The sequence below is a fragment of the Pipistrellus hanaki genome (genome assembly GCF_964339955.1).
Source record: "Pipistrellus hanaki genome assembly, chromosome: 3".
Taxonomy (NCBI): Eukaryota; Metazoa; Chordata; class Mammalia; order Chiroptera; family Vespertilionidae; genus Pipistrellus; species Pipistrellus hanaki.
The window spans coordinates 102,130,418-102,133,790 of record NC_140505.1 but is presented as its reverse complement, the minus strand read 5'-3'; the positions used below and the strand labels follow the sequence as shown (position 1 = coordinate 102,133,790).

The 3,373-nt window shown below is 43.2% G+C and overlaps 1 pseudogene across 1 annotated transcript; it reads left to right on the top strand.

Annotated features, from left to right (window-relative positions):
- Positions 1-1,029: 1,029 nt before the first annotated feature.
- On the top strand, positions 1,030-1,929 carry LOC311619623 (L-lactate dehydrogenase A chain-like; annotated as a pseudogene). The gene has a single exon. The product of its transcript is annotated as an L-lactate dehydrogenase A chain-like (transcript).
- The last annotated feature ends 1,444 nt before the right edge of the window (positions 1,930-3,373 follow it).

The following is a 3,373-nucleotide window of genomic DNA, read 5'->3' as shown; positions in this document are numbered from 1 at the left end:
CTATCCCAGGGAGTGCAAGCTTGTGGACTATTTTCAAATAAATTTAAACAGCATTGTTGAAATCTATTTTGTGTGAGCCACTGAGTTGGGGACTTTGAAACTGTGTATCACTCCAATGAGCTTGGTCTGGTGGCAAGTCCTGGGTTCAGACCATGGAAATCTATGCTCCGGGCCCCCAGCCCAGGCAGGTTTGCAGCCAGAATGCAGACGGCCTCGGACTGCCCCCAACACTTCTCAGGCCCTAACACGAGCAGGAACGAAGGCTCACTTACATTCCCATTATTTTTGATGAATAATTAAATCTTCTTATGGTAAGAATATGAAGTTTCAGAGATCACATTGAACCTATTCAGTTTATTGATTTATATAAAACAGTTTTTTCTTATTTAATCCATTTCCTTTGTCTTGATTAGTAATTAAATCTCCATTAAATAAAGAATTGGTTACATCTGTTTGTAAATTTTATGTGGGCCATGCTTATTAGAAGGCTGCTAAATGTTATTGTTTCCAGTTTTTAAAAATTTAAACAGACCATCCCTTTCAAGATTTTCTTTTTTTATGTCTTTTTTTTTCTTCTTAAGCTCTATTTTTGCATTTCCTTTAACCTCTCACAATTTCAATTGCACTCATGCTCAATGACTCAAAGGACTGAAAAAAATATATGAAGTTGTATTCAGAGTGTCTAAAATTTGAATGTATTTTCATCAAAAATGAAAATTAGTTTTCAAAACACTTATTTTGTTCCTAAACTATACAAAATTATTTATGAAATTTTAAAAGCAAGTAGATCATAATTCATGGATATCATGAATTACAAAATTATTTAAATAAACTGGAATTTTTATTTACAATTTTGAAAAAATGGTTAAATCTTGTAAAAATAAAGTCATTGATATGGGCAGCTGCCTCTTAGTCTGGGATCTGACGCCCACCCGCCATGCAATCCATTCCTCTGTTTCTAAGTCCAGTGCGGCAACTCTCAAGGAGCAGCTGCCCGTGCGTCTTCTTCAGGGAGAACGAAGCCCCCAGAATGAGGTTACGGTCGTTGGGCTGGTGCTGCCGGATGCCTGAGCCATCAGTATCTTCATGAAAGACGGGGCAGGTAAACTTGCTCTTGTTGATGTCATGGAAGGCAAATTGAAGGGAGAGATGATGGGTCTCCAGCATGGCAGCCTTTTCCTTAGAACTCCAAAACTGTCTCTGACAGACTACAGTGAGACTGCAAACTCCAAGCTGTTATTACCACAGCTGGGGCACGTCAACATGAGGGATAATTTGGTCTAGCATAACGTGAACATCTTTAATTTCTTCATTCCTAATGTTGTGAAATTCACCCCAACTGCAATTTGCTTTGTTGTTTCCAATCCAGTAGGTATCTTGACCTATGTGGGTTGGAAGATAAGTGGCTTTCTCAGAAACCATCTTATTGGAAGTGGTTGCAATCTGGATTCAGCCTGGTTCCATCCTCTAAGGGTGAGAGGCTGGGAGTTCACCCATTAAGCTGCCATGGGTGTGGCCTTGAGGAGCTTGGAGACTCTAGTGTCCCTGTGTGGAGTGGAGTGAATGTTGCTGGTGTCTCCCCAAAGGATCTGCACCCTGATTTAGGCAGTGATGCAGATAAGGAGCAGTGGAAAGAAGTTCACAAACAGGTGGTTGAACTGCCTGTGAGGTGATCAAACTGAAAGGCTACACACCCTGGGCCACTGTGGCAGATTTGGCAGGAAGTATGATAGAGAATTTTAAGCAGGAGCATCCAATTCCACCATGATCAAGGGTCTCCATGGAATAAACGAAGACGTCCTCCTTAGTGCTCCTTCCTCTTGGGACAGAGTGGAACCTCTGATGTTGTGAAGGTGACTCTGACACCTGAGGAAGAGCCCGTTTGAAGAAGAGAGCAGATAACTTTGGGGGATCCAGAAAGAGCTATAGTTTTCAAGTCTTCCAATGTCCTACAATCTCACTGTCGAGGCTACAGCAGGATTTTGATTGGAGAATGTGCATATTGTCCCTTTTATTTGATCTGTGACTAAAAACATAATTTTTCTAAAGGTATAAATAGTAATGGCTCATAAAACCCTGCATCTGTGTCCTGATGCTGGACCATCCTTATCTTGTGTGAAATAGTTCCACCTCCTCAACGGCACCACTGCCAATGCTGCATACGCTACATTGCCCTTCAAACTAGATGTGTGTCCACTGGGTTATATAACTTGTGGTTCAACATGCATAGTCCAACTTTCTTCTCTTTAATTAACGACATCCTGGGATCCAATGTAAATCCAATATTGCATGTCTTGTGCATAACTGTTCCAAAGAGTCTTTGTTACTCCTCACCTGAGGATATTTTTCCATTGATTTTTAGAGCTAGTGGAAGGGAGAGGGAGAGAAATATAGAGAGAAACATCGATGTGAGAGAGACATGTCAACTGGTTACCTCCCACGTGAGCCCTAACCAGGGCTGGGAATAGAGCCTGTGACCCAGGTACATGCTTTTGATCAGAATCAAACCCAGGAGCCTTCAGTCCCTGGGCCAAGCCTCTATCCATTGAACCAAACCAGCTAGGATCCAAAGGATCTGTTCTGTGTACTGTATGTATCAGATTAGTGTACATTGCCATATAATGTAAAAAGGAAAGTATACATATAAATAATACAGCCAACTGTCCAAGTGTCATACAAACTAAAATGCCAAAAAATCTTGAACAGTGAAAAAATGAAAAAAATAAAGCCATTTACAATTCAATGCCAATCTAGTTGCCAAGGTTGACACTCAGTGTCATCGTCTCGCATGTTAAGTTTCCACCTACACACATTTGAGAGTTCTGCACACAAAATGTTCCCCAGCCTCTACGGTGAACACCAGATTAGCCAGCACGGGCTCTGGAGCCAGGAATGGAAGTGTGAGGAGAAGCAAAGAAATGGGCCCCCGGAAAAATGAGAATTTGTTGTGCAAGAACCTATACATTTATGGTAAGAGGACAGATTTGACGACTTAGTTAATTTGCATTTCTCTATATCTATAACCTTCCAGAACTCAAACCCTGCCTGTACTCTGCAGTGACCTCTAGTGTCACCGTGTAGCTCCTGCAAATCTGCACAGAGTTTGAGCCCTGGGGAAGAAGACAGAGAAGGGCGCCTGTGGCCTGAGTGATGCGCAGAGTCCTCGGCGCCAGCAGAAGCACCGGCCCTGTGATCTGCGTGACTGTGACAAGCAGCACGGTCCTCTGGCAGGGCCCTCAGACCCTTGTCTGAGTCTCAGCACACAGAAACGTGGTGCGACATGGCCCTTGCTCTCGAGAGCTGCCCTGCGTCCAGGACTGTGCACCGGAGGCCCTGTGCCTGTGTGTGTGGCAGGCAGGCAAGTTCCGCTCAG